The sequence below is a fragment of the Nipponia nippon genome, unplaced genomic scaffold (genome assembly GCF_047370975.1).
Source record: "Nipponia nippon isolate SJK-2023a ecotype South Korea unplaced genomic scaffold, ASM4737097v1 scaffold_2, whole genome shotgun sequence".
Lineage (NCBI taxonomy): Eukaryota > Metazoa > Chordata > Aves > Pelecaniformes > Threskiornithidae > Nipponia > Nipponia nippon.
The window spans coordinates 70427998-70455577 of record NW_028262336.1 but is presented as its reverse complement, the minus strand read 5'-3'; the positions used below and the strand labels follow the sequence as shown (position 1 = coordinate 70455577).

At 37.2% G+C, this 27580-nt stretch overlaps 1 long non-coding RNA gene across 1 annotated transcript in view; it reads left to right on the top strand.

Moving 5' to 3' along the window:
* The window catches only part of LOC148055834 (uncharacterized), a 32356-nt gene extending 5513 nt beyond the window's left edge, over positions 1-26843 (top strand). The window contains exons 2-4 of the long non-coding RNA XR_015705082.1: positions 24344-24453; positions 25861-26061; positions 26524-26843. This is a non-coding gene — a long non-coding RNA (uncharacterized LOC148055834). The remainder of the gene's footprint in view (positions 1-24343; positions 24454-25860; positions 26062-26523) is intronic.
* Positions 26844-27580: the final 737 nt, after the last annotated feature.

Sequence of the window (27580 nt, the reverse complement as noted above, 5' to 3'; positions counted from 1 at the left end):
ATGAAAATACAGTAGATGATACAGTGGCAAGTTATTGATTCACATCTTATAACTTAATTAATTCTAACCAGAAACAGGCAAATGCAGAATTCTGACACAGACTTTTTTCTTTTCCTTTTCTTTCCCTCTAAGATTGGCTGCCACAGGAGCCTAATATAATTCATAGTTTGAAATAACATGAAATAATATGTACGTAGATAGTTTACTAGTTACCTCTTTCCTCACTAACCAGAGTTTGTAATAGTCTCTGTATATTTCTAAGATTATGAAACAGTAGGTATGATTAGAAAGGCAGTGTTGCATGTCTTCTGGTTGAAAATTATTTATGTTTTTCTTCCTGGTTTCTTTTGTCAGGAATAAACCAAGGATCAAATGTTATAGAATACTTATACAGATGACACTTTTTTCTCTTTTGATTTAGCATTACTTTATTTTTAACAGCCCCCACAAATTATAGAGCATATTTTTCAGAAATTTTTAAGAGCCCTAAGAGTGAAACACATTGTATTGGGTCTGGCTGGGATGGAGTTTATTTTCTTCATAGCAGCTTGTATGGTGCTGTGTTTTAGATTTGTGACCAAAAGAATGTTGATAGTACACCAGTGTTTAGCTATTGCTGAACAGTGTTTGCACAACATCAAGCCCTTCCCTGTTTCTCACCCTCAGTGAACAGATTGGGAGTGGGCAAGAGGAGGGGGTTTAGGAGGTAAGCCATCTTTTGCTTGGGAACTAGCTGGGCATTGGGCTACCTGTGGGAGGTGGTGCGTGGTTGCCATCGCATCGTGTGCTTTGGTTTGTTTTCTTTTTCTGTTCTTCCACTTCTCCTTCCCTTATCCCAAACTGCAATTTGAGCTCTGCTTGGTCAAATAGACTTCTTTCTCCTACGTTTTACCTAAAGCATTGGTTTACTAAGCTGCACTACTCTGCATCATCAAAATCTCTCCTTGTGCTTTAATAAGTCATTTAACTTTTTTCTGAAACCCTGAGCAAGCTCAGTTGTGCTGAGTATGCATAACTGGAGTAGATGATGTTGTAGCCTCCTTGGAGAAGGAACAAGCATGTTTTTTCACAGCTGATTTGAATGAAGTCCTGTTCAAACTAGAATTTTAGTGGCTTCACTAAGGTTTCACTGATCCCAAGCTCATATACCCAGCCTCATTGCTATCTTTATTATTAGTGGAAGAGCACTGAATAATATACATTTAGAATCATAGAATCATAGAATAGTTTGGGTTGGAAGGGACCTTTAAAGGTCATCTGGTCCAACCCCCCTGCAATGAGCAGGAACATCTTCAACTAGATCAAGTTTATTAGAGCCCCAGCCAAACTGACCTTGAATGTTTCCAGGGATGGGGCATCTACCACCTGTTCCAGTGTTTCACCACACTCATTGTAAAAAATTTCTTCCTTGTATCTAGTCTAAATCTACCCTCTTTTAGTTTAAAACCATTACCCCTTGTCCTATCGCAACAGGCCTTGCTAAAAAGTCTGTCCCCATCTTTCTTATAAGCCCCCTTTAAGTATTGAAAAGCTGCAATAAGGTCTCCCCGCAGCCTTCTCTTCTCCAGGCTGAACAACTCCAACTCTCTCAGCCTTTCTGCATAGGAGAGGTGTTCCAGCCCTTGGATCATTTTTGTGGCCCACCTCTGGACTTGCTCCAACAGGTCTATGTCTTTCCTGTACTGGGGACCCTAGAAGTGGATGCAGTACTCCAGGTAGAGTCTCATGAGAGCAGAGTAGAGGGGCAGAATCACCTCCATTGACCTGCTGGCCATACTTCGTTTGGTGCAGCCCAGGATACGGTTGGCCTTCTGGGCTGCGAGCACACATTGCCAGCTCATGTGCAGCTTTTCATCCACCAGTATTCCCACATCCTTCTCAGCAGGGCTGCTCTCAATCCCTTCATCCCCCAGCCTGTATTGATACCAGGGCTTGCCCCAACTCAGGTGCAGGACCTTGCACTTGGCCTTGTTGAACCTCATGAGGTTCACACAGGCCCACTTCTCCAGCTTGTCCAGGTCCCTCTGGATGGCATCCTGTCCCTCAGGCGTGTTAGCCAGGCCACTCAGCTTGGTGTCATCTGCAAACTTGCTGAGGGTGCACTTGATCTCACTGTGTATGTCATTGATGAAGACACTAAAGAGTACTGGTCCCAGTATGGATCCCTGCAGGACACCACTTGTCACCAGTCTCCATCTGGACATTGACCCATTGACCACTACTTTCTGGATGCGACCATCCGACCAATTTCTTATCCACTAAACAGTCCACCCATCAAATCCATATCTCTCCAATTGAAAGAGAAGGATATTGTGGGGGACAATGTTAAAGGCCTTACAGAAGTCCAGATAGATGACATCTGTAGCATTTCCCTCGTCCACCGATGTAGTCACTCCAGCACAGAAGGCTGCTAGGTTGGTCAGGTGGTCAGGTGGGACTTGCCCTTGGTGAAGCCATGCTGGCTGTCTTGAATCACCTCCTTGTCCTCCATGTGCCTTAACTTCTAGAAGGATCTGTTCCATGATCTTCCCAGGCACAGAGGTGAGGCTGATAGGCTGGTTGTTCCCAGGGTCCTCCTTTCTAGACTTTTTAAAAATGGCTGCAATATCTCCCTTTTTCCAGTCCCCAGGGACTTCACCTGACTGTCATGACTTTTCAAATATGATGGAGAGTGGCTTGGAAACTACATCAGGACTCTGAGATACATCTCGTTAGGTCCCATACACTTATGTATGTTCAGGTTCCTTAGGTGGTTGCACACCTGATCTTCTCTTACAGTGGGAGGGACTTTCCTCCCCCAGTCCCTGTCTTGAGGTTTGTCCACCTGAGAGGTGTGGGAAGACTGATTGCCAGTGAAGACTGAGGCAAAGAAGTTGTTGAGTACCTCAGCCTTCTCTTCGTCCGTTGTTACCAGTTTGACAGTCATGTTCATCAGAGGGGTATACTGTCTTTGACCTTCCTTTTCTGGCTGACATGCTTGTAGAAGCCCTTCTTATTATTCTTTGCATCCCTTGCCAAGTTCAGCTCCATCTGCACCTTGGCCTTCCTGTCCTCATCCCTCCACAACTGGGCAGCATCCCTATACTCTTCCCAGGATACCTGTCCCTGCTTCCACTGCCCATGCATTTTCTTCTTGCCGTTTAGTTTGACCAACAGGTCTCGACTCAACCATGCCGGCCTCTTCCCTTCCTTTCCTGATTTCTTACACCTGGGGATCAAGAGCTCTTGCACTCTATGGAAAGTGTCCTTAAAGATCTGCCAGCTCTGTTCTGCTCCCTTGTTCCTGAGGGCAGTTTCCCAGGGGTCTTATTGACTAACTCCTTGAAGAGCTGGATTTTTGCTTTCCTAAAATTCAGAGTCCTCACTTTACTCTTTGCCTGATCCATATCTCTCAGGACTCTGAACTCCACCAGTGCATGATCATTGTAGCCCAGGCTGCCTCCACTCTTGACATCAATGATTAGCTCACTTGTGTTGGTGACCAACAGGTCCAGTATTGCATTCCCTCTGGTAGGGCTACCTATTACCTGTCATACCATCTTGCATAGGTCTGATTTGCATGTGCCTTCTCCTTGAACACAGTGAGAGTAAAATCAATCATGTGCCTTCTCCTTGAACACAGTGAGAGTAAAATCAATCTAACTGGAAAAAGAAAATACTGTGCAGAAGTACTCATAGCTGTCTGTCTGTGGAGATGTGTATTAGCTATACAGACCTTTTTATCTGCTGGAGAAAAAAATGAGGGAAAGGGAATTTTTAGACATGGTTTGCCTAACTAGGTATCACATGTGTGGTGGATTGACCCTGGCTGGACATCAAGGGGCCCACCAAAGCTGCTCTATCACTCCCCTCCTCAACTGGACAGGGGACAGAAAATATAACGGAAAGCTCATGGGTCGAGATAAGGACAGGGAGATCACTCACCACTTACCATCACGGTCAAAACAGACTCGACTTGGGGAAATCAGTTTAATTTATTATCAATCTAATTGGAGGTAGGATAATGACAAATACAACCAAATCTTAAAAACACCTTTCCCCCACCCCTCCCTTCTTCCCAGGCTTAACTTAACTCCTGATTTTCTCTACCTCCTCTCCCCGAGCAGCGCAGGGGGACAGGGAAATGGGGGCTGCAGTCAGTTCATCACAAGTTGTTTCTGTTGCTCCTTCTTCCTCACGGGGAGGACTCCTCACACTCTTCCCCTGCTCCAGTGTGGGGTCCCTCCCACTGGAACCAGTCCTCCATGAACTTCTCCAATGTGGGTCCTTCCCATGGGCTGTAGTTCTTCACAAACTGCTTCAGTGTGAGTCCTTTCCATGGGGTGCAGTCCTTCAGGAACAGATTGCTCCAGCATGGGTCCCCCACTGGGTCACAAGTGCTGCCAGCAAACCTGCTCCAGCATGGGCTCTTCTCTCCACAGGTCCTGCCAGGACCCTGCTCCAAAGCAGGCTTCCCATGGGGTCACAGCCTCCTTCAGGCAACCACCTGCTCCAACATGGGGTCCTCCATGGGCTGTGGGGTGGATATCTGCTCCACCATTAACCTCCATGGGCTGCAGGGGGACAGCCTGCCTCACCGTGGTCTTCACCACAGGCTGCAGGGGAATCTCTGCTCTGTGACCTGGAGCACCTCTTCCCTCTCTTTTTCCAACTTTGGTGTCTTCAGGGCTGTTTCTCTCACATATTCTCACTCCTGTCTTCGGCTGCAGTTGCACAGTTTTTTTTTCCTCCTTCTTAAATATGTTATCCCAGAGGCACTATCACCGTCACTGATTGGCTTGGCCTTGGCCAGTGGTGGGTCCGTCTTGGAGCCGGCTGGCATTGGCTCTATCAGGCATCGGGGAAACTTCTAGCAGCTTCGCACAGAAACCATCCCCATAGCCCCCCTGCTACCAAAACCTTGCCACGCAAACTCAATACAACATGGTACTTCTCCTTCTATGTCAACGAGACAAGAGTCATCCACTCTTTTCTCCCTTTGTGATAAACTGTATCGCATTGTGGTGTGTTGTAGTTGTGGAGTGGTGCTTGCAGTCCAGACAGCTAAGCTATTATATTAGTGACTATTTGGAACAATACATTTTCTACATGTGGACACACATGGAGTTTCCATAATTTGTATTCAGTTCATATAGCCTCACTTTCCTGCATACTAAATAGATAACACATTTCTCATAAACAATATTTTTTGATGCAGTTACTATACAAATAGCAGGGTGGACTGTTTTCTAATAATTAAATCAGTTTCCTGTTGTATTTTGGTTTTTGTGTTTTGTTGGGGTTTTTTTTTGTGTTTTGTTTATTATTTCTTTGGTTTTACAATTACATTGTGTTCAGCATCTATTTTTTGAAAGTCTTATCATCGTTTCGGAACTTAATATATTGTCTCAGCAGTCTGAGGTGAAATACAAATCCAACAAGGCATAGTGTCACTTCTGTTCAGTAGTTTACAGTACTGCTAAATGTACAAGTATTTGAATAAGAAGATAAGAAAGAAATGAGAATGGAATGAATTTAGAAACAAATTAACAAATTACATCATCTGGCATTATAATCTAGTTCCTCAGCCAGTCTCCTACGCCTATATTATTAAACATTATTAAAAAAACGAAGTGCATTTTAAAAATTAAAAATCAAGATCCTTATTGTATATAAACATTGTTTTCAAAAATCTATAAAACATACAGAAAAGTATACTGAAACATCGAAGTCTGGTGGTTACAGTAGCTGCAATGTTTGCATCACTGGAGAAATACTGTTAAGAAAATTCTTGCCTTTTGATGCAGCTGTATTGGTGTGTTTTTCTATGGTGCAACCTGTTCTTAGAGCTGAAAATAAAGTGCTGAATGTCAGAGACTAGACAAAAATTGAATAATCCAGCTTATATATTAACATGTATTTTTAATTTCTTCATTTTGAATTATTTCTTAATTTTTTTGATCTCTAATTTAGCTATGATACCATAGCAATTACTCTGAGTGTTCCACATGATGGTGAAAAAGTTCTCAGTGCCTTTATTCTATTCTTTCCCTCCCTTCCCTTTATTTTAAACAGAGCAGGAACCCATTGTTGAAAGAAAGATATGGTTGCTCTCCTTCAGTATATTTTGGGTGTTGAATCAGTCTTAGGTTTTTTTGTTTTTCCCTTTGGTTCTTGTGTTCTTCCAATTCGTCAGCCAGTAGCTTTATTTGCTCTACCAGTTTGTTGATTATCTGTCTGCATTGATTCAGTTTTCAAGATAGTAATTTGTTCTTCCATATCTAAGATACCTCCTTGTACCTCTGCAGTTGTAACACTTATCTTCCTTAATTTATCGTCCATTTTCATTTCCAACATGATAAATTTTGAGCGCAGAATAGTGGTAGAATTAATGCTAACTTTTGTGACAATTTATTCGCCTGCCTAGCTGGGAGGGAACTTATCCTGAACATTTCCTCTTTCTTGTGAAAAGTGTGTATATATATATATATATATATGTACATATATATCCATTTTATACATATATATGTATGTATAAAATTATATCATTGATACTCAAAGCACATCCTGAAGGCACTAGTAGCCCAGCACCTTTACCTTCTCAACTCATCTAACATTTTGTAGATTTTGTTCAATATGAGCATAAGGAACGCTGAAACTTTTCAGAGGCTTTCAAAGAGATTCATGGGGTTGCCAGAGAGAGTAAGGCAATCAGTATTGCAGCAGCTAGTAAAGCTGTATATTTCCTACATCTAATAAAGTATGTTTTGGGAGTTCCTTACAATAAGCTGACATAAAACAGAATTTTCCATGTACGTGATTAATGTGGGGATGATCATGGATGAATTACATAATTCTCTGTCAGTGTGAGCAGCACACCTGAGGCTTTATATATAATTCAAGGTTGATGCATAATTGAGTGTAAGTATTGGCTGATGTATAATTGACTACAAATTTATGATTTATAACTTCATTTTTTCTGGAAACAATTCACAATTTTTTTTGTGCATGCCAATCTCAGCTCAGTGTTTAAGCTCCAATAGCATGTTCCACCTAAAAGTAATAAGATTGCAAGAATTGGACTCAATTCAAGGGTTTTTTATTCTTTTTTTTTTTACTGTTATAAAAACTGGATTTTAAATGAAGAGACTTAAGCACTGGCTGCTATCCCCATTATCATTCTTAACAATGAAAGCAGTGGTGGGATTTTAGAAAAATATTCCACAGGTGCATCACTGAAACATTTGAAAATTTTAATGGTAATACTGGAAGGAGCACTTTCCACAAAATGAGATTTTGATCCAAACACTCAGTTGGTATGAATCAGCACAGTTCATCGAAGAGGACAGCACAGCTCCAGTATCTTGGAAGTTTTCCCTTTACCTGGTTAGAGTTATGGGTTAGACTGCCTCTCTGAATGGAAAGTCATGTGAGATACTTATTGCAGGACTGAAATGCTTTTTAACAGTGAGTAGTACAGTTAGCAGATCTGTCTGTAGGAAATAAAAGGAAATGAAAGAAGAAGCAGTTACATGAAACTACCTGTGACCAACTCTCTTTTCTCCTAGTGAATCAGTTTACACATACTTATTCAGAAACTACCGTGCTCATAGCTCACACCTATTCCTGGTGCCAGGAATGCTTGAACCTGACTGTGATTTCTCCAGACAAATAATAGGGGTATTAGGTACTTCTTGAAAGTTATTACGACTCTGTCTAGACAAGTACTTACCCATGAATTAATAAGCTGCCACTTTAAAGTCAGAGATTCCTTATCTGTTTAAGGGTAGAGCAGGTGGTGAGGTGCCTGTGACATCTAGAACGTTATGATTTCTTGTACTGAGCACTTAAGCTGCCTTTTCAGATTGAGGCAGCTTTGCAGAATTTCCTTTGAACACACTCAAGTTAAGAAGAATGTATTCCTGAAATCAAGACCTGATGATGTACATTTCTCCACTTCCAGAAATAAACCATTTTAAACAAACAGAAATAGCTTTTAAATTTTCCATTGGACTTCTATTTGGAGTTTAGTGCTACTACCTTATTAATGGACTACAGATAAAAAAGATCCAAGAAAAATGAGATGAAACAGTAGAGCCCGTGGTAATTTTCTTGGTCTCTGTCCCTTTAATTCAGAAACATATGAAAGTGTATGAGGTTATGCTTTGCTCAGAAAATTGTTCTGTTTTGAATTTGTTTTGTTATGAACATTAGAGTGACACAAGAAAAAGTAGATTTCAGCTGATTAGCTGTTCATATCTGGATGACTGTATTTCCTGTCTAGTCAATGGGAAGACATAATGGATATTTTTCTCACTCATTCTAACACAGAGGTCTAAAACCAGGAGATTAACTATGATTTAAGACTAACCTCCTTTTCTCTCCATTAACTGTATAGCAGATATCTGAAGTAAGCTGAGAAAAATCCAGACCAAGATATCAATATTACAGTTTTAGGTCTTAATCTTTAATACAAAATAGAGTAAATATCATCTTTAAAAAAATCCAAATATTTAAATGAGTAGTCTTAAAGGTACATTGACATCTTCCAAGCACATTTTATGCCAGAAAATGGACCACTGCCTAGGTTGCCTATTATGTTGGTATGGGATTGGTTGCTCTGACACGATACACTGGCTTAGTTACTTGTATTTGTCTCTCATGCTTCTCCATGAACAAAACATTTAAACAAAGCTTAGGATTTTTGTACTGGAATTTTTATAAAATATATTTTATGTTTTACTTCCAGATTTGGGATTAATCTATTGGATCAAACTCACCTGTCAGCCAATGAATCCTGAATTACCATTTATAAGGCTTTGTAGAGTGGTCTGTGTATAATTATTTATGCTTTTTATTGAACAGCAAAAAATGGTGCTCCTGTGGCCAGCTAAATATTTGCTGCATGTGTGTTTGGTGTATCAGGAGTTTTGTGTTTTGCATTCGTAGTTAAATATTTATATATATAGTTCTTTATAATAACTGAACTTGAAGATTTTTTTGTTTGGTTCAGACGATAAAAATAAATAAATATGATCAGAATTTGTTAATTAAACCTTGAAAAGACCAGCTTTTCTGTTGAAGTTACATAAGTTTAAAATTATACCATGTAAGATTTATTTTTTTTAACTTATCTTTCACTTAAAAATAACTGAATATGTTCATCATTAAATAGGAATAATTCAATCCTGAGCACATATTTTATAGAGAAACCTGTGGCAATCATGTGGCTTAGTTAAAAACTTATGAATCACTATCTCAATGGAAATGCTCTTTCAATCTAAACTGTAGAAAAAAATTGAAGTTGCTTCTGTAGCTATGTAAATCAAATAACTTCTTAAGTTAAAAGAATAAAAAACATTCTGCTCTAAAACCTTTTCACAGACAAACAGTAAAGGTAGTGGCTGAAATACAATGTTACAGAAAGTCCCAGTAATGAATGTAAATCTCAGCTTTTCTCTCAGTCACACATACACACACACTTACATACACAGTCCACAGCATTAGTTACCACACTTATATTCTGAAGAACTGTAAACCTCTCTAAAGGTATTGATCTGCAGACTTTCTGAAATTAAACTGCTAGGTATCACTCTGTTCTTGATATGTTATTGATTTTCTTTGGAATGTTTTGGGGAAAAAATGTGACAGAGCTGTAGGACAAATGGAAGGTCTCAGTTTTATTTAGTAGACAACTTGATTATGCAGCAGCTGACCACAACTATTTTGCTTCTTTCCCCAGCTTTCCTTTGAGAATTGCTGCTAAAATTATGGTATTTTTAGGGGGTTAAAGCGTCCTCCTGAATCATCAAATCTTTATTGATCTGTTTCACAAAGGTTGTGAGCCCCTCAGGTGGCAGAACGGTCACCTGCTGCTTTAAGGCAGTTCTGACTTTGCTTTACATCCTTCAGAGACTGGGGGGGGCGGAGGGCGGAAAGAACATCCAACTCATCATAGATCTGCCTCTTGTTTATTGGCATTGTTCAATTCACAGCCCTGACACTGAATTAAGTCTCACTTATCTGTAGTTCTCAGGGTCACATTTATAAAAAGATATCTTTTTTTTTTCACAACCAGTTTACTGATGCAGTATCGCTGATTCAAAATGGATTGCATATTTTTGTTAGTAGCAGCAGAATCATTCTTTCAGAAATCTTACCTGTTTCAGCCAAGGAACTTGTAGTTTTACAGTTTTTACTCCATCAAATCTCTTTTTGAAGTCTCCAATTTCTGGCAACACTTCATCTTCGTTACTGGGAATGAAAAGAGTTTGGCTAGACATTTACTTCCGTGTTCTCTGGTGAAGAGTGCCATGTGAGTATGAACAGTTTGGTATTTGCTAGTGTCTAAAGGCTTCACTTAGCCTGAAGTGTAGGCATCCTGCTATGACCTGCTTATAGAGTAAAGCAAGATCTATTTTCTATCCATTTAGGATTTAATTAGGAAAAAAACACAGAAATTGAAATTAATAATAATATGGAATGGGGAGAGAGAACGGGACATTCTTACAGTTGCGTAGATTAAACATCTTTTTGCAGTTACTCCAAATAATTTACTTTTTGCCTTCTTGTCAATAATTCCTAACCAAACAGTTATTTGCTGCTTTCAATTTTCACAGCATTAGCTTGTGTACAATTGTGTTCACCATCACAGTTGACATCTAGGCTTCTGTACTGGTTCTGGCTGGGACACGCTGTCCCAGCTATTCTGGCTACTATTTTCTTCATAGTAGCTTGTATGGGGCAACGTCCTTGGTTTTGTGATGAAAACAGTGTTGATAATACACTGATGTTTTAGCTATTGCCAAGCAGTGCTTGCACAGTGGCAAGGTCTTTTCTGCTTCTCACACTGCCCTGCCAGAGAGTAGGCTGGGGGGTGCACAAGAACTTGGGAGGGGACACAGGCAGGACAGCTGACCCCAACTGACCAAAGGGATATCCCATACCATAAGACATTGTGCCCAGCAATAAAAGCTATGGGGAAGAGGAGGAAGGAGGGGATGTTTGGAGTCATGATGTCCGTCTTCCCAAGTAAAGCAATGATTATGAGTGATGGAGCCCTGCTTTCCTGGAGATGGCTGAACGAACACCTGCCTGCTGAAGGGAAGCAGTGAATGAATTCCTTATTTTGCTTTGCTTGTGTGCACAGCTTTTACTTTACCTATTAAACTGTCTTTATCTCAACCCATGGATTTTCGCACTTTTCCGGTACTCTTCCCATCTCACTGCAGGGGAGGGAGTGAATGGCTCTGTGAGGCTGAGCTGCCTGATGGCGTTAAAGCACCACAGCTTGTTAAACTATCTATAAATCACTTCTGTTGATTTGCTTGCTGCTGTTAGTATAGTTAAAGTTTTTGCTGCTTTTTCTTTTTTTTCTGTTTGTTTATAATTTTATATCTTTTGTTATTTGCTCTGTGAATTTCTTTCTTCCAGGTTAAGTTTTAGCAGCCATAGCTATTTTGCCTGCTGAAAGCATGTCTTTCTTCTTGACTTGTTATCCTGCTTAGAGTTATCTAAGATGGCATTCATCCTGTTTATCTTTATCCTTTTAAAACTTTGGTGTCAACAAGGAGAAAGATTCCACTAAGGAGTAATAAACCTTATGCCATGGTAGGTTCTATATCACAGGGGTAAATCACCTTCTGGAAATACCTTTCTTTCCATCGGTTACCAGGAGAGCTCAGAATGATTAACTGCTTAACTTTACGTAGATGAAATATCCAACTATCCAATATCTGTGGCAAGGTAAGACAGGTATGATGGTGGCTACTGACAGTATCTAAAGGACACTGGTTTTATCTCCTTTTAAACAACCTCTTTTTATTGTTTTCAAAGTTCCTCTCTCAAGTTGTCTTTTTGGTTTTGTTTGCAGTCTGTCACAGAAGGATAGTGAGCATAATTATACTGCAAATATTGTCTTAATTACTAAGTTCTGTTGAATGTAGTGCAATTTACCTCACCTAATTGTTGCCATCTGAAGATTAAGAATTGGGAACGAAAGCAAGTCTCTTCAAACTTGTTCCAGCTCTCTGCAGCCCTCTGTACCATAAATCACTTATGGCTCTCACCTTACCATATAGAAAATACAGGTTGAAATTAGATGGTCAAGGCAACCATGATATATTACATCTGTGTTTTATACATAGTAGAGGTAAACATCACCTATTTCTTTCCTTGAAGAGCAGCTGCCTGAGCTTGGATCCAGTCAAAGACATGGCATACCATTTAATAACACCTCCGTCTACTCTTTTCCTTGAGTATAAAATTGCTTAGCAGCCTCAGAGTCTTTGGATGGTGTTGCAGTACACAGCATACTAAAACATATATCACTAGGAAAAGACTATTTCAACTCCTTTGCGAGTACTATAAAAATCCTAGGCTCATACCACATAAACTCAATGTATCTAGAACATGGAGACTGAATGAGTTTGTAAGAGTTCTCTGTCAACGTCACCATCATTCACTTGTGCTCTGTATGCATTTTATTTCAAAATCTGTTTTATAAAAATTCTGGCCCAAAATAATATGATTCTTTCTTAGGTAAGAAAACATAAAAAATAATTATGATTCCATATTGAGTAAGTGTCCAGAAGAACTCTGTCCTAAGAAATCACTTATGTTGCCATTGTGATTATGCAGAAACTGCCACCAACTGTAGTTATTTGGTGAAGGTGTAAGAAAATATACACTTAATTTACTAAAAATTAGTCAAAAGGAAAGGATAAAATTAAATACAAACTTTTACTACAACTTAAAAGTTCTAGTAGGTATATGGATAGTAATAGCTTTTGAAAGATGATGTAACTTTTTAGTTTACTTTCTGCAAGAATCTCTCTTCTATGGCACTTTATTGTCATAACTAATGGTTAGTCCTTCAAAGTTGTTCCTTGAATTATCACCATGGAAAAAAATTTGTCACAATTTGGAAGGTTCTGTGCCTATTCTTTGGTTTAAAAAATTCTGACATAGTTGAATAAATTGCTTCACCTTGATGGGAAAAAAATGAAATCCACATGGTTAATACTTAAAATTCTTTCTTCAAAAGGCTGAATTATTTTGAGAATAAATAACAGCTGTATCTGTTTTACAAGCATTTGTTTGGCATCACTGCCCACAGAAGTGCTTTTACTTTCCAGATGAATTTTGAGCTTTGTCAAAAGTGCAATTTCTTTTTGGTTGTTAGATAAGTCATTGTTTGTTGATACAACCATGGAGTACTGTACTTTCAAACGGAAAGATTGTATGCAACAGTGGAATGCAGCAGAATCCTCAGATCCAGGCATCAGAGGCAGCGATGAGTCTACACCTATAGTAAAATCTTAGTTATTTTAGTTTCCGGCAGTGGTGAAAATTATATTGTTTTCAGTATTTGCTGTCTGTCAGTATGTGACAGAAGTTCACACTTTCTGAGGGTGTACAGTGACAGACATAGCTAATGGAAAGTTTTCTATATGGGAAGGAATTGCCTTAAGTCTGTCTAAACTGGTCTCACATTTTCCACAGGAACAAAAAAGCATTATGTCTTGAAATTCTTCACGCACAGATCCCCACACAAAGACCTGGGAAATCTTAAAGTGATAGAAGAGTTATGGTCAAGGAGAGGTTATAAGCTCCCTGAAGCAAAGCTTAACCTTTGCCTTGGTAACTACCACAGCACACATCTGAATACATATGAAAATCATAGTAGACAAAAAGCATGGAAAAAATTTGAATAAGTATAGTACGATTCTGGAAAAGAACTTGAAGTAGTACATGTGGTTGTAATCTCTTCTTTTTTTATTGAATGCTGAAACACTTTGTTTTGAATATCTGTTCTTCTGTACAGAGAGGTAATTTTTTTTTGTTATTTGGCTTTTTCTCTTACTCTCATGGTAGGGACTTACACATTGTGCTGTCTCCTGGATCCTTTCTATTTTATTTTTTAATTTTAATTATTTTAAACTGACTGATCAATCTGTCTTACTAGCATAACATTTTCCTCATTGTAAACAGTGATTTCTGAAGACAAATCAAGAGTACTAAGTAGCTATCTAGTGAAATCACCTAGCAAATCAGACTTAGAAACAGCTTAGTCAAAATGTTATCTCTGAATGTGAGAGAGATTGAGAATGTGGGTATGTGAAGTTTCTGAATATATTTACAAATTTGAATTCTGATCTGGATTTGTTTGGATTTAAAGAGCTAGCTGTTCACATATATCTATGCTCTGTATACAGAGGTAACGCCTTTCTGCCATTCTTACAAACTAAACATGTAATATATTGTTTATCTTGGGCTACTTTCTCTCTTGCTTCCCACTCTACACAATACAGTTTTATGAAGTAATGTCAGATAAACTGTTTTCACACACAAATTTAGATGTGTCTAAGCACCTTGTAGAACCAGAACCAGTTTTAGAATTTTAGAGGTCATTAAAATTATTTCATTATAGAAATCCATTTAAATCAATTAGTCTTTGTCTATTTTAATTCCTTTTGGTGATGGATGTCACTGATAATGTTTTTATAATATTAGAAATGTGGGCCATATTAAGAGAACACAAGGTCACTTTTGAAGCTATAGTTAATTCTTTAAATAGCTGTCCTACATCAAGACTACAGTTATTTATGTAATAAAAAGATGTCTCATGATCCAGATGAGTTAATGTTGAAATTGGTTAAGTACAAGTGTCACTCAACTGTGTTACGCTTAGCTTTGGTATGTACAGTTAATTTGCAACACCTAAAACACATGCTCTTCCAATCCCTTCCATTGCTGTGCATGCTATGCAAGATATCAGCCATTCAGTCTCTCTCCCAAACTCCTAAGCTCTTGCTACAGGATAATTAATCCTTATCACACATTGTTAAAAGGTCAGTTTTTGAAGTCAGGTAAAGAAAAAAAAAATCAGTGAAGGGTTTTGGGGTTTTTTCCTTTCTTTTAGCATTAGCAAAAAGAACATTTACTGTTTTAGAACTGCAGATACATTTAACTAATTTCTACATGACTGTATCAAAGACATTACATTCTCTGACTGCTCAAGTCTTCAAAGAAAAATATTGTAGAGGAAATATGCTGGTTTTCAACCATCACTAAGCTGCTCATGCTACAAGTTCAAACACTGAAACACAGAAGTAATATGTGATGCTTTTGCCCTTTAGTATTTGGATGATAAAAATCTAAAACATCACTCAATATCCTGATATCCCACCTTTTCTTTTTATTCTTGTTCTTTCTGATGCTTGAACTATTTCTAAAAGAGCAGAATAATTTCTTCTGACATGTGGTGCTTGGTATAAGTTACTATTTCAAGGGTTTCAGGAGGACTGAAGTATTTCTTTCAAAAACAAGGATATCAGAAAGGTGGATAAATGCAACAAAGAGAGATGGGCCATGACAGGAGATTACACCAAGTTTTATTTTCACGGCCAAGTTGTTAATAAAGTCAACATTGTGAAGAACGTTGAATTTAAAATGTATGCAGTGAAGGTACATTCTACCTAGAAAAAGGAATGTAGCTACTGTTTATGAGTATTACAAGAGACCATATAAAAAAAAATAAAATCTAATATTTAAACTGAAATCTGAAATTTGCCTTGTAAATAGTCTCCCTCCCCTCTAATAATCACACTCTACCAGTAAATAAAACAAAACAGAAAACCATAAGGGAGCACTGGTTTGCAAGTAAAGAATAACTTGAAATTTTGGAGGTCTTATAATCAGCAGAACTGCATTTACTGTAGGGGAACTATAACCATATGTCAAATAAAAAATGGAGGAGTGTAGTGTTTCTGATATAAAAGAGGATAGTGACAAGATTTCTATGATTACAAGATAAAGCAGTTTATAAAACAAGCTTATTGACACTGAAGATATATTTAGAGAGATATTTATACAGAGATAGGAAAGGTTAGATGGAAAACATGCTCTCATATGTAAAAGTGCACAAGATTTTATGTAATGACACTCTGCCTCTAAAATAGTATTCAAGTCAATTTAGCTCAATACTGAGATTTACTGAATTGATATAACAGGTCAATAGTGACCACAGATAATGTGAACTGGATAATACAGGGATTGTGTTAGTTGTTTTATACATGTGTAGTTTCAATATTTTTGCTTTTGTAAATATTTGGTAGGGATGTCAGGAAGGTTTCTTGATACACTACACAAAATATAATATTTCCCACTGCTGTAGTGGAAAAAAGGCCATCCCACCTCCACCCCCAAAAAAACCCAGCTCTCCACCCAATAATTTGTTTCTTTGGTATATGAGAAGTGATCAAACTCTCCTTAATTACAAGAATGCAAACTCCCTTTACCTGTATTTACACTCAATGGACTCTGCCATGTATAATATAATTGGAAAAAATAGTGTTATAGAAATGCATAATCTTCTTTAGAAACAGTAGTAAATATTTTGTTTTAATTAGTTGCAGATGTATTCCCTTCCATACCCACTTGAAACAGAAAGTAATGCTTTCTGTTGTGGAAGGTTAGCACAAGCATAGCTGACCTAAATATAATTAATGAGCACCGAAGTGAAGAAGGCATTAAAAATGAAGCTTGTTGATGACAGAAAACATCTGTTTCAGGTTAATAATCTTCAATTGATTGGGTCATTGATGTTATTCCCAAGAAGTGAGCATGGCAATTTACAGGAAAATTAATACTTCTTCATTTCCACTCTTAAATAGTAGTACGTCATGACATAACAAAACAAGAGGTTGATACACCACCTAGGTAATTTAGTTGCAGCTCCATTCTTATGAATCACAGCCAAGTAACTAATCTTTTACCTAGGAGACAGTACTAGTGATATCAATAAAACATGGGAACAATAATAATTTTTATACAAGGAAAAGAAAGTACCTGTTTTAGGGGGGATTAATACTTTGGCAGAAATATGGAGAAATGGAATTTTGCTATCAAATGTCTCATTAATGGGTTTTGCTACCGTACAACAGATGCACAGATGCAGGAACTGAACCTGGATGAACATATACTAAATTTATATGTGTTGCAACAATGAGATTTGTAGAAAGTTTGCTACTTTGCATGTGCCATGTACTGCATTCAGTCTAATTGGTTTTTCATGGATTTGGAGACACATTCTACAGATAGGAGTGCATCTGTTTTCCCCAAGACACACATTATTTTGATTAAATATTCGAAATTAAGATGGAGTGATTTCATGTGTTAGTTTTGATTATGCTGGTTGGTTCAATGAAAAAAAAATGGCAATCTCTTATAAGTGTTTCAAAAATCTGAAGTGGCATGACTTTGTGATTAAAATTGTTTAATTAGCATTTCCTGAAATACTAGGAATTAACCAAAGACCAGAATTACTCTAAGAATTATCTGAAAGTTTTATACTAAAAAAACTGGTTTTCTACATTTGTGGGTTTTTTTCCTTTTTTTTTTTTTTTTTTTGCATACCTGTACAGTGGGAAACCAAAGTAGTTAACTCTGTCTCTATAAGTGAGGAAAATTTTCTTGTTAATTTGCAATGTGTGCTGATTCCTAAAATGCGGCATTGTATTCTTTACAACCACTCTGACTGAGAGTTTTTGTTTAAATAATATTTGCTAAGTGTCTACTACTGGATCTATTAAAAAAGCCAAAGCAGAACAAATTCAAATTCTTCTACTTTCAGAAATAGAACCATAGAATCATAGAACCATAAAGTAGTTTGGGTTGGAAGGAACCTTTAATGGTCATCTAGTCCAACCCCCCTGCAATGAGCAGGGACATCTTCTACTAGGTCATGTTGCTCAGAGCCCTGGCCAACCTGACCTTGTACGTTTCCAGGGATGGGGCATCTACCACCTCTCTGGGCAACCTGTTCCCATGTTTCACCAACCTCATCGTAAAAAATTTCTTCCTTATATCTAGTCTAAATCTACCCTCTTTTAGTTTAAAACCATTACCCCTTGTCCTATCGCAACAGGCCTTGCTAAAAAGTCTGTCCCCATCTTTCTTAGAAGCCCTATTTAAGTATTGAAAGGCCGCAACAAGGTCTCCCCAAAGCCTTCTCTTCTCCAGGCTGAATAACCCCAACTCTCTCAGCCTTTCTGCATAGGAGAGGTGTTCCAGCTCTCTGGTCGTTTTTGTGGCCATTCTCTGGACCCACTCCAACAGGTCCATGTCTTTCCTGTACTGGGGACCCCAGAACTGGACACAGTACTCCAGGTAGGGTCTCAGCGGAGTGGAGTAGAGGGCAGAATCACCTCCATTGACCTGCTGGCCCCATAGGGTTAGAAAAAAAAAATATTATTATGTCTATTAGAAAAATCAAAACCAAAAAGAGGTTATTGACCTTTCCATTGAGCAGTTCTAAAACCCCCGTACTTGAAAGTAGGAATTTGACATTTTCCAAGTATTATTCTTACATTGGGAACACGTTTTACTGTCCTTATCAAAATCCACAAAATATTGGCCAAATTAGAAGGTGCTGAAAAATTAGTTTGCTGGTATTTGCTGGAGCCTTCTTAGACTTTCACATCAAAAATCTCTGAAGACTGCAATGAGTGAGCTGGATTTTCTCTGACTATTTCCAGATGCTTCAAGATGCATAGCATACAAACATGAAAAACAAGAGAAAGAAATTTTATTACTTGCACCCTCTGTTATCTGCAGAGTCCAAGAAACATAAGCTGGTTTGAATACAAAGAGAGGAACCAGAGTTGGAATAAGGTATATAGTACAAAGCCTGAGTAAGGATCTGGCATGGGAGATCAAGTATACGAAGATGGAGGAGAACACTTGGAGAATTAAGTTAAGAAGTAAAAAGAAATATTGAATAAGGAAACAACAACTGAAAAATGGATGTTGAAAGAAGGAAATATACGGCACTGGGCACCAGATTGGTGGTAAAAATGCAGGCAGATTTATGAGAAGCCAAATATTAGTCCTTTCCCACCATGCCCTTCAGACAGTCCATTAAGCAAAGATCATATTAGGTGAAGACCTCTGTTTCTGTGTTCTGGCAGGTGCTTTCTAAATTTTTATCAGGTAAAATGGTCTACTGCTCTGTTGGCAGGTAATGGCAGTTAAAAGCAGTTCTTTCTTCTTCTCAATTAGTGAAAATTCCTACATGCTATTTTGAATAATTTTCTCATTAAATACTTGGGTGTTTTTAATGCAGATTTGCAGTACTGCCTCAGATCTGAAAATAAAAATAGTGTAGTGAAATGTTTCAGAAAGAGCCGATGAGTTTTGAAACTTTGAATACTGTTGAATTTCAGAAGCATTTTCTCCTTGCTTTCTATATCTATGATACTCTCCATGTTTTGGGTAAGGAGATCTGAAAAATAAAAAAATAAAACAAACCCAACCTACTGACCTGTTAGATTACTTGTTTAATATTTCAACTTGCATCAGAAGTAGACTCCTGTTGAGATTCCATAGTATTTTCTGACTGGTTTAGATGGCTGGCTAGTACTGAACTTTACTAAATTATGAGCTTTTATGAGACAGGAAACCTGGAGGAAACTATGAATATAAGGGCAAGATATATCTCACCTAACTTTAGCCACTTAAAAATTAAGAATCTTGTCTGCTCTTCTTTAGTTAATAGAAATAAATAAGCATATTCCCAGAGCAAATTATTCCATACAAAGACCATCATTCACTCTATTTTAAAATTGCATGAATCATTGGTTGGATGTGATTCGAACATTTCCCTCTCCCTTGCCATGAGAATCAACATAAAGTATATTAGCATAAGGTCAAATATTAGTTAGGAAAAACACATCTAACGCTAGCTGTGCTAACTGCTTCTGGAGGAATTTACACTTTGAAAGAAGCTATTTTGCTGTTTAGAATACAAGATATCTGTAACTAGCAATGTTTTTATAGAAATAATTATGTTTACATGTTGTATCTGGTTAACATGATGACTGGGGTCTGGAGATGAAGACAAACCTTCAGTAATCTCAGGGGGCAAAATCTGTTGGTTTAACAGAAGGGTAGACACATAGCTGGACCATTTTATATCTTGTCAGAAGACACATTTTAAATGAGAAGTTTATCTACCTATATATAATGGGTAAAAAGAATATTATTTAGCATATTTTTAGTAGATGTTTAATTGAACAATTTCTAAATTTAGATACAATATTCTCCAAAGAGGAAGTAATCTTTGTATTTTTTGTCCTTACAATAAACAGTTGCCATAGACAATAATGTTATTCAGTTATCTCTTTTGATTTATTTTGATTGTGCCTATTTGTCACGGATGAGTGGAATGCACCTCACTCAAAAGAGAGAAGCGGCAATATGTTTTACTGAGGTAAAATAATGATTTGACAGAGTTCAATAAATTCAATGGAATTTAACAAAGTTTGACAGTGGTTTACTAAGGTTCAATAAGTTTGATGGCAAGGTTCACTTTATTAATTACTGAATGGAAGAAACACACAAAGGAAAATCTAGTTAGCGAACTTACGAAGTTTAACAAGCTATTAGTCACTTACCAAGGATATGTTGCAGCAAGGAATCTCTCAATGTTGAGGAATAAGGGATGTCTCAACACTGAGGAGTAAGGGATCTCTCTGCCTTGGGCAAGCAAGAATCTCTGAGTCTCACATGAGGCATCTCAAGCCTTGAGAAGTGTCCCTGCTCAAGGGGAGAGTCACTTGGTGGCAGTCTAACTGCAGTTCAATTTGGGCTTGTCCAATGATCTTCCATTGGTAAAAGGTCTCTCTGCCTTGAGGAGCAACCTTGAGAGGCGTCCCAGCTCAAGGGGAGATCACTGCCATGCAGCCACACTGCCTAATAGGGAGAGATCAAAGAAGGCTCGTTTAGTCTGTCATATTTATGGGATAAAGTGGTTAGCTCATAGTCAAATACATGTGATGGAAAGGTAGGCTTGGGACTCCTTGTACCCACAATTTTCTTTGTTTTTTGATAAATGAGTTTTGGAAAAGCCACCTGTTTTTCGTTAATCTCATGATTGGTGTTCCAAACTCATATGTATTGATGTTTACTGTGTCACTCTGTTCCTTTCAGAGAACAGGTTGAAACTAGAGGAGTTCTTGGCCCAGCTACAGCTCAGGCCTTTACCTCGTTTGGCGCCTGTACCAAACTACCACTAGTTTGGTTAAGGGGTCGAGCGCATCCATCACACTATTGTCTTGTCATCCATGAATTTTTTTTAGGAAACATTAATACTCATTGCTGCTTGCTACTGGTAGCACAGAGACTACTAATGTTGAAAATGGCAATTAACAGATCAATGTATCACCAAATTGTCAGTGATGAAACAGTAACAAAATTCAGGTCAATATTTTTGCTGTAAACTAATTTTCTCTGAAAGTTACCAGGTTCTGAACTAACAGGGATGTTCAAGTGAATGGAAGATACGAATCTGGGGTTCTTTCTGCTTTGAGAGCTATTTCACCCATCTTTCACGTCTCTGAAATTAGCATTAGAAGCTAGAAGAATGTACCAATCATCAGGAATAACTGATGCACTACTGAAGCATGTCTTTTCATATATTTAAATGAGTCTTTTTTTTTTTTTTTTTCTAGTTTTTCCCTGACTTCTTTCCCCGGTATTCAAGTATTGAGATTGTTCTTTGTGAATTACAGATATAAGTATATTGCCAGGCTGTAGGAAGGATACAAATTCAAATGTCTTACAGTAGTAGCAAAAGTACTAATGTCAATTACATTGTACACACTACAAAGAAAGCTCTTGGAATGTGTTAATGAGAAAGAGACAGAGGCCATGGCTCTAAATGGTAATTTAAGATGCATTTTGGCAAAAACTGGATGACATAATTCAATAGATGCTTCAAACACTACATTAGGTATAGCTAGGTGCTTCTGCTATAGAAGATGTTTTATAGTTGTAATATCTTTTCCAGAGGGAGACAGAGTCAAGTCACATTCCTTTAATCTTAACTATGGTTACATGAAAAAGAAAAGTGCTACAGATATAGTTTATTTGGTTTGGTGTTTTTTTTTTTCATTTTTGATCATTGTAAAAAATATTACCAATGCAGTGGGTCAAGCCATTCCATTCATAACATATTTGAATTTTCTTGTTGAGAGAGATAAAGGAAGTTGAACTACATTTAGAACTGCCCTTTTTTCATTATACACATTAATTTTAAAATTAGGTGATTATTAAGTTCCTTTTGCAAGTAAAGGGATAACGGCCGCTTACAAGCTCCTAGTTGATCAGCTGTCATAATTAAAACCTTGTAATTTCGGAGGGGTGATGGGGACGATTGAGAATTTAAATATTTGCCTACCTAGAGCTTTGACAATAATAAAAAAAATAAAATTAATAAAAGTCCTGATAATTTTATTATTTATATCTGATGATAATGTCATGCTATTTGTACCATAAATAGAAAAATCCCATTCTGAAAACATTCACAGTATAAAAATTCTAACTTTACATTTCATGAAGGTATTCTGTAAAAAGTTTCTTATTGTCTGATTCCTATCTAATTCCTATCTTATCTGGTTTTGAGTAAATAATTAACTGGAAGTCAATGTATGTGATGTTAAGTAGGTGAGACGTGTCAGTGTATGGGTAGGAGGGGAAGGAAGGACAAGAGGTTGGAATACGTAAAGCACTCTGAACATCCAGGCACTGACAGCTAGCAGAATTTTCTGAATTTTTAGTAAAAAGGAAAAAAAAAACAAGTTAAAAAGGTGTGAGCTTGGCAGTACAATTGTTAAATGTGTATTTTAATTAAGCTTATTATATTTCTTAAAAAAAAAAACCCACAAATTATATTCTTATCTTCTTTGTTATCTATGAATTTATTACAGACAGCCCTATGATGAGGACCGCTGTAGAGACATATCAGCTGATAGTTCAGCAGCAAGGAACCCACATATGCTGGGAGTCCTGCTAAAAATGAGCTGTGAAGGTGTTCGGGGATCTGACTTCACAGTCTGATGGTGCAATAGCCTGTTGACAACACCTGGGTTGAATTGAGCATCCAGGTAGACTACAGACAGCTGGTGATAGGAAAGTGTGGGTCTCAGACAGATCTATCAAAGGGAAATCTCAAGTCCAGGGAACCACAAATTTTAGGTTTTCATTATATTTTACTGGATATTTGGGGGAACCAGCTTGGGCTTATGTTTCAGCACTTCTCCCCCTTGGTCCTCAGTGACACAATTGCATCTTCCATTTGTCTTGTCGAACTACAGAATTTTTTTTCTCTTGGTTTGTTTTTTCTACTCAGGATCAAGTAGGATGGGCTCAGTTGGGAACAAGTAGGATGGGCTTATGTATAGTTATTTGTGGTAACTACTTAGTCAAACATAAAAATATCCTCTTCATTTACATTTTATAGAACAATATGTACAAAAAGAGAATTAATCTATACTGGAGTTCCCTGTCTTCCTAGCCGTTCCCCCTTTCTTGTCCCTGAAAATAAGAGCAAGGAACTAAAATCTTGGCTTTATCCAAGTTACAGAGAATGCAGTTATAGCAATTTTAATGTAAATGGTTTTAAAATATGTCTTTGCACATTCCTGTTCATAGCTATCCCACTGGAACACATGGAGGTCAGTTCTAATTTATGTCAAGCTGCTGTGGTCACAGAGAGCTGAAAATAAAACCCAGCACTTATTGCTAACAGAAAAGGCTTTTCTTTACCTCTATGGGAAAAAAAAAAAAAAAAAAAAAAGAAGAAAAAAAAGAGTGATGTGAGAGTCTTTGTGGGAGGTCTATGCACTGGATATTTATCCTTAGTCTAGGATGATCTTCCTTAGCTACCCAATGTCCATCTAAATATAAAAATATGTTTGTAGGTCTTCAACATATGTTTCTACCAAAACTGGCTACTGAAGCTCTCTCTGAAACTGAGCAGATAATATAATTCTTTGAAAATTGCTTTCTGTAATGCTAGTCACAGAAGACATAATAACCTGTCCCCTACATATTAAATTGGACTCTTAATTGTGTCAGGACAGAGAAAACATGATACCAGTAACTCACAGAGAGACTAGCTGATATAAAACTTTGTGTAAGGTAAGGGATTTTTTTTTTTAAGATGAAATTTGCTTTTACAGAATTTGACAGCAGTTCAAATTACTTGAGCATCAGTGGACAAGCGGGTGTATTAGTCATGTAGAGGGAATAATACCTACCCTGCCTTTAGCATGTAGGTTGTCTGCATTCTGCATTAGATTTAATATTCAAAATGACCTTATACTCATCTTTGTTACCAGCCTGTGTTAGGTAGTTGTACAACTGTTTGTCATTGTTCAGTATAATTCTTCATTGATTAAAATAATCTTGAAAAATTAAAGTCTTTCCTCAACCCTGGACAAAAATATCTTCAGTTCCTGAAAAGTCCTTTCTCTATGGCAGGAGGTTTTAAAAAAATAATTCATATTTATGTTCCTTTCAGACAAAATTTCTTGAGAAATGACATGTACTATGGAACTGGAAATCTCATCTTCCTGTCAGAGCTGATGCGGTAAAGTCAGCTGAACAACATATCTCTTGTAAAGGTGGAAGGTGAGTCAGTGCACAGGGGAAGAAAGATGAAAGCTTTCAATCTCAAATCATTTTGGAACAAGCAATGACGTTTTAGCCAGTCTCAGCTGGCTAACGTGATGAATGCCAGGTCTAAGAATATTGGATATGTAGGTAAAATTAAATAAGTTGGAACTGAAACACAGAAAAATACTCCCAAAGACATTAAAACTATGCCTCTTTGGTACTATAAGGAATATTTTCATTTTGAGAATGGTGCTTGATTATTATTAAAATATATTATCCATGGGATACACTTGCAAATAATAAAAAAAAAAAGAATAAGTAAGTGTGATTTTTTTTTTTTTTGTAAATAGTAAATGGGAAAAATCATTAAATACATTGGGGAGAGATTTAAAAATATCTTAAATAATTAAAATTCTCACTATAGGCATAGTAAATGTTGTATATTTTTGGAAGTAAAGGTTTGTCTTGGAAAGCTAATATGTAAGTTTCGTAAGCTTTCTGAACAAGTGATTTCCTTAATATTTCCTGACTATTGTGTATAAAATGTAGGAAAAATTGCTGTGGTTAAAGTGGAACAGTATAGGAAATTGTATGATCTTGTTGGACTCTCCTGTGAATTTTCTTAAGAAAGAATATACTTACTCATTTTCTCCAGTGACCTCATTACTCAAGACTGTGAGTAGGCTGGTCTCTGAGAATTTACCCTAGAAGTCTAGAGTTGATCGTTAATTTCTTCTTCCTGTCTGTTAACCTCCACTAAACAAAATTATCTTCAGCAGTTGAGGATCTACTCTAATCTTCCAGATAAACCCTTGAACATACTCTTTAGAGTTCACTAGCCTGCTCTTAATTTTCCCTAATGTGACCTTGAATTTATTCAAGGGAACCCTTCATTCAGAATGACACCTTCAAGTTTTAAATCATCCAAAGATACCCCAGCCCCATATAAATTCATATAACCTATACAGATAATAAAAAGCACTGTCTTTCAGTCAATGGGACAAGTTTACCTTTGCAAAAACTAAATGAGCAAAATGAAAAATCAACTGGCTAACATTAGATGTCTATAAAATGCATTTGTTGTGGTTAAAGAAAAAGGCTGTATGGTATTAATACACTTAGGAAGTATATAACAAATGGTGCCACGATTAATTCCTTCTTCCACTGTCATTGGAAAGCCAGAATTTCATATGTGTATGATTATTTTCTCTCTCCTCAGCAATTATGTCTTTTGATATGATGGTAGCATCTAAGCCAGTCAGTGATGTTTTTATGTTTCTAAGTGTTGGGAGTTTTTGGTGGTAGTTCCGCCCCCCCCCCCATTTCTCTCCTAATCTGTGGAATAGGAGAAATCATTAGGGTTTTGTTATTTTTTTCCTTCTTGTAAATCAGTTTTATTAAAAAGCTGTTCTTCTACCTAAGGCTGCATAGCTCCCCTCGTGTCTTCTAATGCAAAGCAAAAGCTGACAGCCGTTTTTGAAGCAGCTCATCCAAACCATCCTGAGGGACCCAGCCCAGAGGGGACTCCTGGAAAAACAGCAACCAGAAAGCTACATGAAACCGTATGGCAGCAACAAACTGTTCACTGTTATGCTTTTTCGTAGAAGAGCCAATCAGGAAGAAGTAAGGATTGTTTTATGAAGCAAAAGATATGATAAAAATGTGCAGATTGTGTACACTTTCTATATATCTTATGTACAGTCATGTTTTGGAAAGAAAGTGGGGAGGCACAACCTTTGGATTTCATAAGTCACTAAAATAAGTTGTATTGCCTTCCCATTTTTGGACCTGTATAGAGAAAATTATATTTGTATGTGTTTGGTGAAAACTAATGGTTTATCTTCTCTGAGTGGAAAAAGGAAAGTATACTGCAAAGTTGAGGAAGCACTACTTTTTCTTCTTTTATAAGTTCACCCTGTCTCTTTGTGGTGTGTTCTACAGAGTAAGTAGAGTTTTAGATATCTGTGGAAATCTGCAGGTGGTAAAGGTTCAAAGAGTTTCTGTGGATACATTGCTCTTTATTCTTATTCAAATGCTAGAAAACAAATATGAAAATTGACATTTTTTTCTCTGTCTTGTTTTTAGATGTCTGAAATGAAGGGGAACAGAAGATGGCATGGGCTGTTAGAAGAAACTGAAGGAAGGAATGCAGCTGTTCATGACTTTGATGATGTGGAATTCTAACTACGCATAATACTGTGACAGATGAACACCTTAAAAGACAGTTTATTTTCTTATTTAAATGAAAACTTTGGAAGCAGTTTTTATATCAGTTTCTATGATGTATCTGTCTATCCCTACCTACATATTTTATATTTAATTCTTTGCATCTATTCAGTGTCAAGTCTTATTTCACATTCAAGACTTTCAAATAATCTATTGCCTTCTCTGGATTATTTGCTTGTTCTCACCTTTAAAGAGGCTCATCTGAAGACATAACATTCTGGAAATATTTTAGGAAAATCTACAATGGTAAAATTGCCAGTTCTTTCTTCCATACCTGGATAATTTGGGTTACTATTTGAACTTCTAAGTACTTAGAATTAAAGCAAAAAGTAAGTCAGACCCCTTTTTCCATATTTCATAATCACTGTGCAACACATAGTTCAGTCCATAGTTCAGAATAAGGTATCCAAACTATCTGAGCCTTTGTCATTAATCAAAATAGGAAAAAAACTGAGAATGGTATGGCTTCCTGCTGAGATAGTAAAAGGTAAAAAACTATCATTCTGTTTCATAAGAAACCTTGAAAGTTGCTGTTATTCAAATACTGGGAAAAATGCAAAGCTAAAGCAAATGAGTAAAGAAATGTGTATTGCACTAGAGAAATCCACCAAGTTTCAATGTTCAGAGGACTCAGTGAGATGTGAAAGACAAGATTTTGCCTGGTTTGCCTGATGCTGAAGAGAATCTTGAATTTCTCTCTGTCACATCTCATCTGATGATCCTAACTACTAAGAAAATGAATGTTACTGCAGGGGAAGGGCTTTTCTGTCTCAGTTTGACTGAAGAGCTTGGATATGATGGGGAAATTTTAGTGTCAGTAACCTGGCATTTTTAAGAAAATGGCTCCTGAGAACTGTGGTTTCTAGCACAGCACCCTGTTTATTTTATTTTATTTTAAAATGTTATAATGTAGTAG